Source organism: Melospiza georgiana, chromosome 2, assembly GCF_028018845.1.
Source record: "Melospiza georgiana isolate bMelGeo1 chromosome 2, bMelGeo1.pri, whole genome shotgun sequence".
NCBI classification, from domain to species: domain Eukaryota; kingdom Metazoa; phylum Chordata; class Aves; order Passeriformes; family Passerellidae; genus Melospiza; species Melospiza georgiana.
Window position 1 is genome coordinate 20,997,036 of NC_080431.1, and position 17,217 is coordinate 21,014,252.

Consider the following 17,217-nt stretch of genomic DNA (forward strand, 5'->3'; position numbering starts at 1 on the left):
ACTGGAGCTGATTTTAGAGGAACTTTATATAAACTGTGGCAGGAGGAGAGATATAGGGCAGTATACAAAGCAATAGTTCTTCAGCATATCCCATAAGTGGGCCTGTTTCTTCACTTCTGCCCTGTATATATGTTATTTATAAACCCTGGCACTGTGGCAAAGAGAGAGGATTCATCCATTAGTATATCTACCCAAACTGCAATGGTCAATGAACTTTTATATAAGCATTTCTACCACCAGAGCTAAATTAATTCAAATGAAGTAGTATGGGATGCTAGATGAAAACTTGATCATCATAAAGAACAACATTAAAGTTTATTCTGAAGAGTGAAAAAACCAAGCCTATGAAGGATTAAGTAGCAATTTTGTGTCTCACGGGCACGGGAACATCAGGTGCCTAAATATGCTACTCTTAGCTAGAGCTTCTGCAAGCAGTCTGCAACAACTGCACTTCAGTCCAAGAGAGCCAATGAAATTATGTGTGAATCCTATGGGATAAGTTGTAGGTCCAGGAATGTCTGAGATGAGGAAGGCTTCTTTTCATAAGAAGCCAGTGAAAATTATTTGATTACGCAAAAGGACTTGAGATAGCTGTATGATAAACCTCATCAGCCTTCCCTGGCTGAAAAAGTACTGGGGCCTGTTTAGCAGCAGTTTAGGGCCCTCTGTATCACTAACCTAAGGCAAAACTGGTGGAGGCTTTTTCAGGCTTAAAGAATTGATAGCATGAGGATAGACACTTGTAGGCAACAATATCTAAAGCTACCCCACATGACCTGATTGAGATGGAGACTCAATTTCCACAGGGCAATATCTGCTGGCAGTCTGCACTGTCTGGGCAAGAGCAGAATGCATGGAACCCTTATCAAGAAGTGAAGATCACCAAAAATCACAGGCCTTGACATCTCCTGGCTGCTGTGGAACACCTCAAACTACCCTTTATAAATAGTTGCTCTTTTCTGGTTTGCCTGTTCCCAGCTACTGGAAAAATTAACTTTATAGTGGACTTGGTAGAACAGAATTGCTTATTTAAGTAGATAGCATTTCATCGACTTCCATAAAACATTTCATTCATCTTCATTTAACATTAAACCCTCAAATAAATCTATTTATCTAATGTATTTTAATTAAGCAGAGGACAGGTGAAGAGCTTTTCTTTCAAGATCTCCAGTTGCACTCTGCTGCTCTAGTCAATGAAAGTGAAACTGTAAAAACACACCCTCATTATTAACACTAATTTTTACTTCATTTTCATTTTTGCTCTTAGAGATTGGATTGTCATGCTATCCAAACAGGATGGCAGGCACTGGGAAGGAAGTAAACTTATTCATTTCAAGAGGTAGAACAGCTTTGTTTAATGGTATTTGTGGTTTTTATACCTATATAAGGATCTTTAACTTAACTGGTAAAAGGAGTAGGTCACTTCTCAGGATATAGCTTATCTCAAAGGCTTTCTTCTCTCCTCACTTCAGGGTTACAATTCTAAATCCTTCTGTGCAAATGATATCAATTACTTCCACAGAAGAAAGATTACAAAAGTGCACAATTTCAGGTGAGAGCTGACCTTGTATCATCAGGCATTGCTGTGCTGACCATCACTGCTCAGTGACAGTACTGCAGTTTCAATGAAAGTGTTTTTTTACTTCCAAGCTCTTTATAAATGAACATTCCAGAACTGAAGTCTGATTTACATGTGTAAAAGATTAGGCTGGTGCAGGTTAATTTTAGTGCAATTTTGTATTCTAACCCTAAACGTTCATTCAATGGCATCAGTTCGTAAGACTAGGGTCTTTGGCAAACTGTAAAGAAATAAAAACAGCACCAATGAAATGTATTTCTGATGTGAAATATATCCTTAAAAAGTGGTCATGATTACATGATAGTTTTGAAATAAAGAGTGTTTTTCCAGTTGAAACTAAAAGACAAATTACAATCTCGGGGCTAGAATATCTATATCATCTATATCTATACCTATATCTGCCTGATACTATTTCCTAAGTGATCATAAAATCTTTACATGTCATTGTATAACAGCACCTCTAACAGCAGAGTGGCCCCATGACACAAATCTGTCATGCTACTTCACTGAAATAATGCCCAATAAAAAGTTAGATCATCAATATTGTTTCCTGTATATAGCATTTAAGTTTCCCCTGGAGCTTTGATCCATGAACTGACCCAGTCTAATCCTACTTAGATTTGAGTTCAGAACATATGGAATAGGTGGCATGAAGTCAGATGCTCAGGAGATAGAAATGTTCTGTTATCAGTCCCAGAAAATAGACATGCTTCTTCCAACCCTCTTGAACAAAACTGCATTTTTTTTCTGCAGGACTACAAAACATTATGTAAAATATTTTGTGTTTCTCGAACCTCATTACTTAAAGTTATTTTATGTCCTTAAGGTAGCTGCTTATGATACAACTTCAGATAATAACTCTTTCCAAATAAAAGGCAAAAAAGCAGTTCACAAAGAGAATGCAGCAAACCTAAATTTAGTATTCTTTCCCATGAAACTGGGTAATTTTTCCTTGAAAGGACAAAGCAATGGCTTCCTTCGTCTCGGTAAGTCAATACATCACATTTTTGCGTAAGAGGTACAGGGTTCTCCATTGTTTGTAAATTACAAATTAGACATGAATATGCTCCCTTTTGATTCTGCTTTTGGTTCAGGTTTTTTCTCTGTCCAGTTTTGGTTGTTTTAGTTTTGTTTTTGTTTTTTTTTTTTTCATTCTGCACTGTAACTCAAAAAGTCTAGATAAAACTTTTTAACAAAAATTTACCTCAGATTTGTCTCGTAGGTATTCTCACTAAACTTTACTTCTGTGTGTAGCTCTGTGCTGGAAAGGTATCTGTTGTTCCAGAGTCATGCTGGCTGACTCAATAAATCATTCTCAGAAAATTCTCCATTATATCTTCTCACCAGAGTAGGCTCATCTGCAAGTGATTGACAACAACTCTGCATTCATTTGGGTTTTTTGATTTATTTAAATACATTCATTATTGCTCCAATACCACAATGATGTGTATTAAAAATAGATGATACATAGCTAATCCTAGCAGTTCCATAAAATTGTAAATTATTACGTGGTAACTTTGCTGCAATGAATAGTCACATAATACGTTCATTGTACCATTCGGAGACACTGTGGAAAGATAGTTCAATGTCCACCTCATAAAAAGGGTGTGCTTGAGTGTGGTAAAGACAGGGCTAAAGGAGGGTGAGAGTGCTATTTGTAAAGGAACAGGGCTATCCAATCATCTCACTGCCACCCTGTTAGACCAGCCTGTCAATCAATCATTCATTTAATAATCACCCATAGAAATCACCCCTAAACCCAGGTTCTTTAGCACTTTATGACCATTTAAAGCACAGTTATGACCTTGTATTTAGCTTCAGTTATGTAAAATATGTATACTACATTTTGCATACAAATAGCAAAGGCAGGAAGTTAATCATGCTATTTCTAAAACAAAACAACCCTAATGTTAAGTGAATGGCTTTTCTGCCATGGTTCAACCAGGTAATGAAACATGTGCCTGAATTTAAGCACATGAATCACTTTATTGAATCAAAAGCACTCTGCAAGCACCTAGAGTTCAGTGTGCATTTGAGTTGTCTCCATCAGTTACAAGAATGCGCAGAAATATGTTTGTCAGGTGCATTTCAGGACTGTATACATACAAGGACAACAGCAGTGAAAATGACAAAATAAAAAATAATAATTAAAAAATAAAGGGATAGGTCAAGAAAAGGAAGATACCATGAGAAGTGTGGCATGTTGGTTCTGTCTTGCTCTGATGTGAGCCCTTTGGGAAGGTCTACAGCGCTGCCCTGGGACCTGGGTATCAGCAACCTTTCCTAACCTTGCCTTTTGCCCTCCTCTCAGATGCACTTTGCTGCATACTGGATCTGCAGTGATACCTTACTTTTGGTAGCTTCTTCATACAAGCTTGCTTGCTTATGGGTCCACAAACCCCCATAGTAACACTCCCCAGGGTAGGGGAACAGTGTGATCAGATGATTGTGCAACTTGCTATAACACTGCTGCTTGGTGAGTGCAATACAGCACATTAAAAAGCACATGTAAAATAATCATTCCTTAATATATGTTTTAGACAAGATGGGATAATATTGGCAAATGTATTACAGAGCCTTCTAATGCAATCCTGTTTAACAAAAGAACTAATTTTTACTGCGGCTGAGGGAAGATGAGGAGTTTCTTTAAAGTGTATTCAGACAGAACTGTAAATACCAGAACCTGTGGTACAAAAAAGACAAATCTGAACACTAAAAGCCAAAACTTGGGTCTAAAGAAGATGACCCAGCTCCCACAAACTCCTTCAGAGGCAAAATGGCACTTTTAAGAGCGCAGGATTTAACCCAGGCATGAGCAAACACAAAGCAATGGAGCATGCAGGCATCGCTGGTGAGTAGGCAAACAAAAGAAGGCCTCCAGAGCAAAACAAGTTTTAATTTGCTATTTGTAGGAAAAAAGGGGGATAAGGGATTTAACTGGTTTATAAGTGTTAATGCAGAGAACAAAGGAGAATAGCAGACTAAAATTTGAGAGCTTTTAGAGATCCAGATGAAGTGGGAGAAAGATTCTGGGGGCGGTGAAAGAGAAGGGATTGGTGAAGACAAGAGGATAAACAAACTGGTCTATGAAGTACATGGGATACAGTGCTGAGTAAGTCACTTGTGACACTTTGGAAGCCATGAAACTATTTAAAGTCAGAGGAGTACTAAAATTTATAAATAAGGGACATATCTAACCAATATTTCCATATCTCTGTTAACTGGTCTCACACTCCTGTATCTCCCAGGCTGCAAGGATACTAAATAGTTAATGCTCTGAATAAAACATCTCTCTAGCCCACTTGTGATCAGTATGCACTGAAATGTTCCTGCTCAGACAATCCCTTTGACCTGAGGAACATATAGTGCATTTATTAGCTCTCTGTGCTACTGTCCAGGGTAGAAAGGGTTCAGCTCCTTCTAGTTTAGGCAATGTGGTGCTTCCTACTCTCCACTGCCTGACCTCAAACCCTATACCAACAAGCTTTCCCGTTTTCCACTGTTAACAGTGATCTTGGAGAAAAAAAAAATAAAAATTAAAAGACTGTAGAAGTGAAGAAATCCAACAAAAAATAAGTAGACCATGAAAAGTGCAAGCAACTTGAGTGGGATTTGGGGGTACCAGCAACCTCATTATTTGCTCCAGAGCACCATAAGGAAATAACACCAGCTTCTTGTGTTAGAGGAAGTCTTCCATTAAAGCAAAGGGAATGCTGTTTTGCTGAACAGCACAAACCAGCACAACAATAGTGTTTACAAAGAACTTCAGATGCTTTACAATAAATCTGGATGTGCTTAAAAATCCCATAAGGGTTTTAAAAAAATGTGAATGTGTTTTCTCAAGTAACTATTTAAAGCATATTAGAGTTTATTTAATTGCATTGGGATTTTTCAAAGCATATCAGGGCAAAACAGTAGAGTATAGGCCCCAATATGCTAATTAATAGCTAGCTAGACCCCTGAATAAACCTGCTACACTTCATTAATCAGACGGTAATTGAATTGGCACAGTACTTCTGTGCAAACTATATGTAGATTGAGCTACCAGTCCTGCCAATGGAGAGGGTACCTTCCTCCACACAAGTATGTTTTTGGACAACGCACTAACATTTTTTCTGTGAGCAGTTGGCCTCAATGATACCTTTCTACATGGAAGAATGTCATATTTCTGAACTCATATTATTGAACATATTACTGAATTATTGCTCATGCTGAGATGCTTTTAGGTAGGTACTTTTCAATGACCACAAGTTCAGCTTAGGACAAAAGAACAAATCAGAACTGATACACTTTGCTTTGTCATCTAAAAGCATCTGCCTATTAATGTTATTAGAAAATAATAGTGTTGACAGATGTTTCATTTACAACATTTATTTTCCACTCTATGAAAGCTATCAACCTGGGGATTGAACTGGCAAATTGTAACTACATTGCTTACAGAAAATAAAACAAGAAATTTTCCATCAGACATCATGAAGTGGAATTTTGAATTCCTTGTCTGTAGTCAGATCTGATAAAAGACTTAACTGGATGAAACGGAAATGGACAGAAAAATTGTTTAAATTTATAACTTTTTAAAATGAAATAGCTACTGAATAGTCCTTCATCTTTAGAAAAGAGAACACATATTTGTGTATGACCTTGGGCAATTCACTTTGGTCCAAGGTACTTTTCAGGGTAATTGGCAGAAGCTGAAAGCTAGATGCCAGAGGCAGCTTCAACAGCACCGAGCTGTTTAATTCCAGTTTAAATCAGCGGCAGTCAAGCACTCCAGCATTTCTGAAAGTTCAGAGATCTGTATCCATGGGTCCCTCCTCCGATCTGCTATTGCTTGCCTGTCTTCCCTGCCATAAACTTCTGTAGGACTGTCCAGAGGCTTCAAATCAGACATCCATTTGAATGTATTACTGAACTAGATCCTTAGCATTTGGCAGCTTTGAAATTTTCAGTATCTTCTGTTAATTCAGAAATGGTGTCACATCTACCTACCTACCTACCTACCTACCTACCTACCTACCTACCTACCTACCTACCTACCTACCTACCTATTTCATTAATCTCTGGAGGTGTGCAGCCATTTCTATATTCAGGAAAAAGACACCTTTTGATTTCAAGCAAGCACACCAAATTTCAGCGATAAACTAAGACTTTTAAGTAAGCAAGTGAAAATGACTCTGGATAATGAAAACACTTGAATATTCTTATTAACTATAAGAATTACAATGCATACCACCTGTGTGTGTGTGTGTGTGTGTGTGTGTGTGTGTGTGTGCGTGCATGTGCACATGCATGAACACTGCATGTATGTCAGAGGGTCAATACACTCAATTCCTATGGTAAAATAAACTAATTAGCAGAAGAGACGCATGGAATTAATTTTAAGATATAGTTGTTTTAATACATGTCCATCAAGACAACAATAACAAATTAACATCATGTTTAAGGGGAGAAACAGCTGTGATAGTCACATTGTTTATCAGAGGAAGATGCAGTTCTTTGATCTAAGAAAAGCAAAGGAAAGAAACAGTTTAAACTAATGTGGTATTTTGAACTTCCATTCCTATTGAAGGAAATACTATCCTTAGAGTTGGCTTGTTAGCAAATACTAGTGTAACACTTTGGGGAATATATTCTCCAGTTATTTTATTTCTTCTAATCATTGTCCCCTTTCACTGGAGAATTTCACATTATTCAGCAACATATGGACCAAACATTTCTCCAGTAATCATCTCTGAACAAAGTAATCATTCCCTCATTAACCAATTATTCCTCAGAATCAAATGAAACAGACATATTTGCTAAGACAATTTCCTTTAATAAACCCTATGGAACCATACCATGTGCATACCCTTTCCAAGTAGTTTAACTCAAAGATCACAGTGTAGATGACAAAGAGTGATTCTTGTTTTATGCTGGCAATAAGTGATCTCAGCAGCAAGGTTAGGGATAAAATTAATATCAGATTAAAAAAAAAAACCAACAGTATTAAAAGGGCAGTAATCTCTGGCTAAAAAATTAACCTTCTGTATTCCATGCTATGTCTTTTCTGTATGCTTAAAGGTCAGAGTAGAATCCTGTTCATTTCAAAGGAGATTGAAGTACAAGTGGAAAGACAGCTCCAAAAAGGCCATTAGTCTATGTGATACTCAAAACACACACAGAAACATGATGGAAAAAAATGTTTCAGTGTTGGACAAAAAAACATACCTTCAAAATATGTGGAAGTTCAGAAAGAACACAGGCAAACTGTATCTGATGAGTCTTTAAAATCTTCTGGCTGTTTGGATTTCTAAGTAGGCTTATAAAGAAAAATCTGAGCTTGAGAATTCAAAATCAAATGTATCAAGCTGATATGTGTTTACTTGTGTACAGTAGTTTCTTTACCTCTTTGTCAGATATAATTGAATTTTCTCTTTTTAATAGCTTAGAAGCTTCATTAAAAACCTAGAAAACTGAAAATGTAATGTTATTCTAGCTTCCTTCTTTTTAGTACTAAAACAAAATAAACAATGAACTCTCTCTTTAAGATATAGCTAGGATTTCAGTATTCTACAATTCCTTTGTTTCACCATGCTGTTTTCAGTGGAAAATACAACCCAAGAGTGTGCTGTGGGGATAGTCAGCTGAAAAGCTGACCTCTGTTTCACTTGTCTAAAACTTCCAGGGCCTGAAAGTTCTGACCAATATCTTAAAATGCATTTTTAATGTCTTAAGCTCTACTTAAGTATTACTCTTATATCTTGCCATGAATTTTCAAAATTTTTAGGTTATTCTTAATTATTACTCTCTTGAGATATTTCTGACTTGAAGTGTAGAGTTAGAATGGGAAACCAAGAACTATCACCTTCTTCTCCAACACATTCTTTAGTGTTCTTTCTGCAGTAACTTGCAATTTAGCAATTCTGTCCTCTGATCCTTCCTGAGCTTGAGATGCAGTTCACTTTGTGCAATTTTGTTCATCACAAGAATAATTGTGTTACCTGGAATTTTAATTTCTGCCACAAGTGTCACCAAAACGTAGTCTGTAAAATCCCACACATGTTCTCAGAGCGTCTACCAGAGCATCTCTGCTTCCCTGGCCTTCAGCTTGGCGGTTTCCCCAACACAGCCAGATATCAATAAAACACATCATTGGACAACAGTAGCAGCCCATCTGAGCTAATAACGAAGTCAACATGTACTGCAAAACTTGAGATAGAACCTGGGTAAAATAATCTGTGAGCTTGTGCTCATTTTGGTGAATGTATCTGTCTCTTTGCATTTTAGAAGTCTTGAGTTATGTTGCCCCTACATGTTAATTCATTTGCTAAAGCAAACTTTTTGAACTGTAGTGCAGATTATGCATGCAGGAGACATTACTTACAAAAGAGAAGTATGCTAATTATAATTAACCCATGATTATGTCCTTATTCAAACTAAAAATTAGCTCATGGTTTGGGCAAATATGCCAAAAATATCTTCAAAAATGTCATTCATATACCCAATGGCCTGTCTTCTTACTCAAATTATCTTTCTGATAGTGTAAGTGTGCTGTTTTCATAATTCTTACACTAATTTTATTTCTCTGCCTATAAATCAGAAGTAGTAACCAGTAAGTCATTCACAAGTGCCAGTAAGACAGACCTCCACAAAGTAGAGGTGACAGCTGTCACCCTATTGTGAAACACTGTAAAAAGTTTTATTCTTTTCACCTAGTGCTGAGGATATGGACACTTTTGATAGGGCTGTGGTGTTCTGTCTGTAATTTTCTCAATATCAGCATCAAATTAGAAGCCAGCTGAGTCATAGTTCTCATGCCCAAGGGATTCTCAGACTAAGTCACCATTTTTTTCTTTTTTTTTTAACAAAAACCATTCACTTTCACTTCTGGTTTAGTCTAAGGAAAATAAATACATTAATAATTTTTCCTTATAATTAGAGGTATTTTACTCACTTTATTATAGTGTTGTCTCCCAGAGTCACAATGGTTCAGTTTCAGCCATCATTTCTATGACTAACAAATAACTAGGATTTAAAAATCCACTGAAAGATGAAATCTGGCAAACATGCTATCTTCACAAAAACAAATTCTTTACTTTAAAAATAACAAAGCACTAGAATACTACAACATTATTATTATTATTATTATTATTATTATTATTATTATTATTATTAATAATAATAATAATAATAATAATAATAATAATAATAGTTTGCTCTATAAGTTTTTGAAACAGAGAAAACTGAAAAAGCTTTGGGGGATTCATAAGTCTTTCTATACAATTTCTCTTTTGTAAAATTTTATATATGTGATGACACCTCTGTGTCTTTCTGACAAAACATTAAATTAAATAGGATATTAACCACAACCATTACTTTGTTTTTGCAATCTGATTAGATTAAACAAAGACACTTTAACTCTCTTGCTATATGTGCTACTTATTCAAATTTGGGATTACTGTAAAAATGTAGTGCTTTCACTTTTCCAAAGCAAATGGTGCTATAAATGAACATTCTTAGACACTTGTTTCCACACAAAGCAGGCAGCATGTTCACTACAAACCAAACCAAACCAAACCAAACCACACCTTCAGTGGACAGGTATTGCCTGTGAAGCATTGACATTCACTGCATTGACCCATAAGCTATGCAGCTGCTATTATAAGTCCTTTCATGAATATTGTTCCAGAATTGTTATAACAAGCCAAGAACCCTAATCTACACTTTTTTTTTTTTTTTTTTTTTTTTTTGTCCAGCCTTTATCATTACTTTTATTTTTTTTAATGGGACCAAATAAAGCTGATTTTTTTTCCATATAAATTAAATATTCAAGCACATGTTGAATTTGATAATATCAGCATAGCCAGCCCCTGAGACAACATTAACTTTACTCTGTTTCATTTAAAAGATCATCTGGCAAGTTCATCTTTTGATCTTGAGTTTGGATTATTTTTGAGGAGGATGAGGGACGTGTTTGTGTTTTCCCCTGTACCCAACAGAGAGAGGGCAGGTGCATGCAGAGCACACATAGTGGAGAATGCAGCACAGCCCAGGAGGCAAGTGGGAGTGTGGGAGCAGGGCTGCAGGGTGAAAAGCAGTGCCAGGTGATGCCCCTTGCTGGGCCCCAAAAGCAATATGTTTGGAGAGGGGAGACAATATAACTGAGCTGCTAAGCCCCATCTCATTGCAAGGCTAATTAGTTTAAGTGGTTTGTCAAGTAAGTGCAATATTACTGCTTTTGGAGCTAGCTCAGTTAGATACTATTTTTGGAGGCCTCTCCATGTTAATTAAACATATTTCACTGCATGTTGTGAACATGCCATTAGCTTCCCTTCTATTTCTAATTAATGAAGAACCTTGACCACAGCTATGCATCATTATATTAAAACTTTATCTTTTGTCTTATAAATGGATATATGGCAGAAATTAAATAAACACAATAATGCACAGGACTTTATCAGTCATTTCTAAAGAAACTTAAAAGCTTTCATTACTAAGGCACAGCTAAAAAGCCCCACCAAAACTGCAACTAACCAAAAATCTCATGCAGCCCTCGGCTCAGAAATAAACGTTTACTGTTTCTGTAAGGTAGTTTGAATAAAGCTACTAAACTAGTTCCAATACCTAATGAGAATTCAGAGTAGGGTGTTTTAAAGAAGAGCTTATTTGTTTCAGGCAATTGGTTTCAGGTGATAGCATAATAACCTGTGAAGAATCTCCTGCCAGGGCTTCTTGTGGATATGAACACTATATTGCTGACATTTTTCCAAATAGATTTTGAATGCTTCAGAATTGGAGCAGAGTTCAGCTACATAATCCACTTTTTGATGATCATATCTAGTAAGGTGTCTCTGCCAGGATTATGCTGAGTAACAGGCTGGTGGCCAAGGTCAACACATGGAGCACCTTTTCTATTTTTATCATAAATAGGGATTCAATTGAAGGTGTACACTGAAGAAGCCCAGCCTACTCCCTTTGTAGTGATGTGTCCTTATCAGGGCATCACAGAAAATTATGGTGTAGAAAACTTTGAAAAAAAAAGGTGCTAAGAGAAATTAATCTTGAAATCTCAAATTAGTTATCACCTTACCGAAGGGCCAGCATGTTCCAGAGCTAGAGAAACACCCTGGTGGTGAGATAAGAGGCAAAGCCTGATTGTCACTGCTGATCTTGCTCCTCTGGGGCTTGGAGGGACAAACTCCACAACCTTGTTATACAGAATCATTCCCTGCTTCCACTGTTTAAGATAAGGATATTAATTTCAATTTTTAATTTTAAGGACAGGCTGCAGTATTTAATTTATTTTTTGCATATATTTTAGGTGCACATTGTTTTTAACATCTAACTCTGTGTGCTTCTCACTTCTAACTTTCTCCTATAGCTTGGTTTCATGAAGTAATTTTAGAAATTCTCCTTGTTAAAAAGCACTGAAGGACTGTGCAAAGATTTCTTTGCCTTAAGTAGCCAAGAAACAAATCCCAAACAACATGAACTCCAGCAAAATGTATTTGGACAGTACTGCCTGAGCTCTTCACACTGATGAATGCCAGGGTGACTGATGTTTGGCCATGACTTTAGCATGGTATGGGCAAATGGACAGATTTGTTGTCTGTGATTTTACTGTTGGTAGTCCTTTAATATGGTGCATGAAAGTGGTGCACTGGGAGAAAAACGTTGGGGTCAGATGAATTATATAATTGTGAACAGTGTGCTGAAGAAAAAATATGCTTGTTACCAAAAGTTTCCTTTGCTGATAGGCCTTCTCTTGGACATCCTAATTAATTGAAAAGGCATCCATAACAATTCTTCACATAATTCTCACCTATAAGCACTTTCAATAGAGTTTGCCTCTAGTTTATTGATCTGAAAAGCCTTTAAATATTTGATCTAGTAAGAAGAAAACACTATGCTCTGACTGACATCTGGTCACAAAGATTTGTCTGGGAGGTTTTTCAGAAACACACACATGTGCCCATATATATGGAGAGCATATTCATCAGCTTGAATACCAATGTTGTACCTAAAAAATTGAAAAAAATAAATCCTGAAAGTGTACAAGACAGAATGTGGTTAATAAGGACTTGAAAGATCTGAAACTTCTAGAAGTTTGTGGGCTTTTAATTATTTCAAATGTATTGCATAAAAAAAAAAAAAAAAAAAAAAACCAAAAAAACCCGCTTTTTTCTTATCTGTTTTTACTTCCTATATGTGAATTTGGGTAATATATGGAGAATATTTTTTTACATGGGAAATAATTCAAAAGTTTAGAAAAATGAGAATGCCTTCTAAAAGTGCTAAACCAGAATATTTCAACCTTCCTGACTTATTTTTTCTTGAAACTAAATTTTTAAAGAAATAAACTTGCCTTACTCAAAACGTTTTATGCTGATTAAATAGGATTTTTCAATAGAAAATAAATAAACAGCATTCTGCAAGAAAATACATTTCCAAATCTAGTCACAGTACATTTGTATGTGGCCTTATCCTAACTAAGATGGATGGGGTCAGGTCTTTATGTGATTCATTCAGGTTGAGTTTTATATCCACTATCCTTGAGTGCCCTCAGACAGTACAGTTTGATATCAGTTCAAGGGAATTGCATTTCAATCACTAGAAGGTTCATAGAAAGTGATCATAGAAAAGGCATAAACACAACATTTCTAAAACCCATTTCTAAAACTGAAGTGAATATTCATCTTCTTTTTTGCAATACTCATTCAACTTCATAAAATATTCACTGTTCATAAATAAATCAGTACACCTTAGAGCTACAAATACATTAACTAAGTTTCGTCTTCTGTCACTGGGGCTAATTTTAGAACTGTATGAAAACGATTAAAATGTTTTCACAAAAAATTTGTCTTGTAGATTTCCGTTTTGTTACTGGCAATGCAGAACGCTTTTTTCTGCTCGTTCTGTTTACTGGTTCACAACATTTTTTTTGCATTATTAAATGGAAGGAAGCAAGGTAGCTCTGTCATTGCCTTCCTGCTGACTACCTAAAGGGAGAAAAACAAGACTGGAAGTAACTGGGTTAGGTTTCTAGGACTGCTCTCCTCCTCCCTGCTCAAGTTGCTCCTCACCAACCCAGTGAATGTAACTGCAAAATCCTGACCCAGGTGTCAGCACAAAGTGCTTTTCCACAGGTTCCCATACGGCAATAAGGTGTCACTGGCATCAGGATTTTAATCATTATTACTCAATGAAAATATATTGCTTAAGGCAATCCACCAAAATGATAACAAGAAAATGTGGAAAAGCACTTTGATTTTCAGTGGAAGGCTAAGTTTAGAGCTTTGTGAAAATGAACATGTTGAAGGAAACCAGAAAAAAACCCAGGATTTTGGTCACAAGAAAAAGATTCATCTCCATCCAACATTAGCAGCAGGACTGATGGAAAAAAGAAGATAAGACACTTCTTGCTGCACACATGGCACTACACTAAACTTTGTGTTAGAACTGCTCTGCCATTGGATTCTCAGAGGGTACTGAAGTATGTCTGATCCTGACAGGCTATGGAATCCTGAAGTCCTACGAGTCAGTATGATGACTCATTAAATGTGCTACCAAAAATTGTTAAATTCACACAGGAATCTTCTTTTACAGAACTTCTAACTTGCTCCTCCACCGTCACACGTCTCACTGCTCACAGATGAAGTGTTACACTATCAAACTTGCAGGCTTACAGAGTCAGTCCCTGTACTGAAAATGCCAGAAGGAAAACATATTCTGTACCCAATAAATCATATACCTTAGCATTGGCCAAAATAGTCACTTCATTTTTGTCATTCCCAGTCTGAAACAAGTATAGCTGTTTTTCTCTATTTATATATTACTTCTCTTATCATCAGGACTATAATACAAAGCAATATACATCAAATATAGCTAGCATCCTCAAGTTCTACATTAGTTCATCCAGTGAAAAAAATTATTTAATGGAAATTCTACTCTGAAGCCCATGCAACAAGCTACCACCCAAATCAGAGAAAAGAATGAAGAAAAATAGAGAATATAAAACCATTTGTATACTTCAGTAAAGTATTCTATGTAGAACTGGGAAATATGAGATAAATGTCTCCAAACCATCTTAATGGGTTAACTGGCTCTGTTGAGGGCAAGGGAATCCGGCAGATTTTCATCAGCTGAGAACCTATGCCAAAGTTTTCTGATTTTTTTAATTCTGGCATGAACCTGTTTTCCTTTGGTATTTGTCTATTCCTGGCATACGTCCCCCATTCCTTTTATGAACAATAAATCAAAGAAAACATTTAATTCTTCTGAAGCGTCTACCTCTCAATAAATTATCCTTCTATTCTCTTTGAGGCACTGCTGCCTCCTTCAGTGACCTCCCATTCCTTAGATACTTGAAAAATGCCTTAATATGTATCTAAACTTTTCTGAGATCCTCATTTCATTTTTCACCTTTGCTTTCCTCATAATTTTTTCTGAAAATCATTTTTTAATGCTTCCAGATCTCTCTCATACCTGGGTGTTTTATACCTCACATATGCCTGTGTCTCAACCCTTAATTACTTTTTCACATCTTTATTTACCCACACGGACTTTTTTACTTTCTAGTGTATATATTGCTGGATAAGACACGCAACCCTTGGCCACACATTAATTTATCATTGCACATTTTCCATTTCCCTTCTGTGGCCTTTGTACAAAATTCAATTACTTTATTCCATTGGATTTCAACCAAATCTTACCATATGTTTTCAAATTTCTTCCTCTGAATTTCAGCAACTTATCACCAACCATTTAGCTCTGACTTTATTATTAATGATAAAATCTGGGTTCCAAATATGTAGCCAGTTACACATACTCAGATGCACACAAGTTTTCTTTCCAAAGGTCCATACTGTGCAGCAGGCTGGGAGCCCTGTCAACGGAGCTCTACACCTACTCAGACTCACACACATTTGGAGAACTGAGGTCCTACTGAATTCTGGATTTTTGCCAGGTTTTCACTGGGCATATTCTGGAATTTGATCAACACATAGGACTTATTCATAAGTGAATAGTATGTTTAATTAATTTCACTTCCTATTCTGTTCAGGAACAACATAGTATTTTTTATTAGTTACCTCCTTTTACATCTATGAAATACATGCACTGTCCCCTCCAACATAGCCAAACATTTTATGTTTTTGGATTTCTGTTTAAGTTGTGGAGTCAAACAGTGAGCAGTCATGAGTCTGCTGGCACCATTTCTCAGTTGCTGTTGGATGGCTGTGGCCCTTGTGATTGGGCTTCCTACTATAAGCACTCTGCAGCAGCTGCTTTTAAAGGTCTTTTTCAATAAGCAGTGGTGCCAGTAAGACTAAACCAGACTTGCAGAGTTCAAGCACAAAGAGGATGCAATCACAGCCAAATATATTGACTATGAAAATGTAAATCAATAACCACCATAAATTATTTGTAGAGAGGTTTTCCAGCATTATCCAGAACAATCAAGGAATTGACCACTTATGGCAGCACTTCCACAAAGAGATTTTTCAGGCCAATTGAAAATGAATCCTTTTCAAATTCCTGGCCAAACTGAAAAATAAATACATATTGTTTCTGTTTGGTCTATACATGTTTGTCCAGCTATAAGTTCAAAGTGTATGAAAGACAAGTACTGCCATTTCCTGGGATGGAAAGATCATGAGTCACAGCTATCTGCTGACTGAGTATTAATGCTGAAACTAGGGAGTTGGCTTGGGGTCTGAAGATCCCTTACCTGGCAGAAAACTTTCTTTTTGGGATAAATTTTGTGGTTTTTTGTGATTGCCCGCAGCTGCGAAAGATCTACTAAATACAGCTAAACGATTCAGAAAATCAGCCTTAAGATGATTCAGATAGAGCATTCAGAAAGCAAGGAACAAGGGTTCAGGATTTATTTTGCATAACTTGCTGAGCTGATAGCTATTCCCAGTCACAGAACTCATTATGCTAAGCTTTGTTAGGTTTAATCTTTGCCATCTTTTTTCCCACAGTCTTAATTTCTCAGCTCTCTCAACCTGTTGCTTCGTCACAAAGACTCGAAGGTCTCTGGCATGTTGCTGCAACCTCTGCTACAACAGGAAGCCCTCGGTAAGCAGAACTCCACAGGGTACTTTCATGCAGAGAAGTAACACTGGATTAAATTATATGTGTAAAAGCTAGCAGAGCTCTGGAAGAATTCAGCAGCGGTAGGGCTTGTGCAGAGGCAGAGGAAGTTGCAACACCCATGTAAGATGTGACACTTCCAGAGGCTTTGGCAGGACTCCGCTCTGCGTATCTGCTCCACAGATGCAAATGCACAGCACATGCTTCTCTGCAGAGCTGTTAGCCACTGTTGCTACAGTGCACGAAGAGGGTTATTAGGCAGAAAGGATCACTTCACAGACCTGCTCATCAGTGGCAAGGAAACACCGTCTCGTCGTGTGGACTCGCTCCTGTCTGCACACCTATGTTCAGGATATTTAATGTGCTGAGAAGCAGACACGGTCTGAAACACCCACCATACGCAGATCCTGAAACAGAGTTTCAAGCAAGATCTTATTTGTGCATTTCAGTGCTTGTTAATCATATTCATTCACATTCCTAGCAGGCATATGGGGAGAGTCTATACAGAAGCCAGCCAAGAGGAAGAAGCAACTAAAATAAACAGATGGGTGGACAGGGAGGAA

General features: G+C 36.9%; 1 long non-coding RNA gene across 1 annotated transcript in view; it reads right to left on the reverse strand.

Moving 5' to 3' along the window:
• Nucleotides 1-2,789: 2,789 nt before the first annotated feature.
• Nucleotides 2,790-17,217, reverse strand: part of LOC131097090 (uncharacterized) — a 106,555-nt gene continuing 92,127 nt past the window's right edge. The window contains exons 4-5 of the long non-coding RNA XR_009116025.1: nt 16,936-17,061; nt 2,790-2,937 (exon numbers count right to left, since the gene is read on the reverse strand). This is a non-coding gene — a long non-coding RNA (uncharacterized LOC131097090). The remainder of the gene's footprint in view (nt 2,938-16,935; nt 17,062-17,217) is intronic.